The 355-nt window shown below is 44.2% G+C and overlaps 1 pseudogene; it reads left to right on the top strand.

The window, feature by feature from the left end:
• The window catches only part of LOC122351714, a 39,082-nt pseudogene that overhangs the window by 20,156 nt on the left and 18,571 nt on the right, over window positions 1-355 (top strand).

Genomic DNA, 355 nt, shown 5'->3' with positions numbered 1-355 from the left:
ATGATTGATGTGGGTGTGGAGAGGGAGGGTCCAGCGCTCTCTTGGGCCATTATCTCTTCAAATTATATCAAGGCTGTCTCGTTAGTCGTTCTTTTGGTGCTGCTCAATTTCTGTAATGACCGAGGGCATCGAGTCACAAAGCAGAGGACGAATCTCTGCCGAAAGAGCTTTGATGTGATATTCTGTGAGAATAAATTCTGCAGAGTTTGGGCTGCATTTCACAAAAAGGACAAGTGAAAATTTATGTTTAAATTGTTAAGTCGTGTCTAACAGAAACTTTTTACCCCCGCAGTCCATCCGTGAGGTGACGGGATACGTGTTGGTGGCTCTGAATCAGTTTGACTATCTTCCTCTG

Source organism: Puntigrus tetrazona, chromosome 9, assembly GCF_018831695.1.
Source record: "Puntigrus tetrazona isolate hp1 chromosome 9, ASM1883169v1, whole genome shotgun sequence".
Classification (NCBI taxonomy): Eukaryota; Metazoa; Chordata; class Actinopteri; order Cypriniformes; family Cyprinidae; genus Puntigrus; species Puntigrus tetrazona.
Note: the sequence above shows the minus strand (reverse complement) of the source record. Positions and strands in the feature narration are given on the sequence as shown.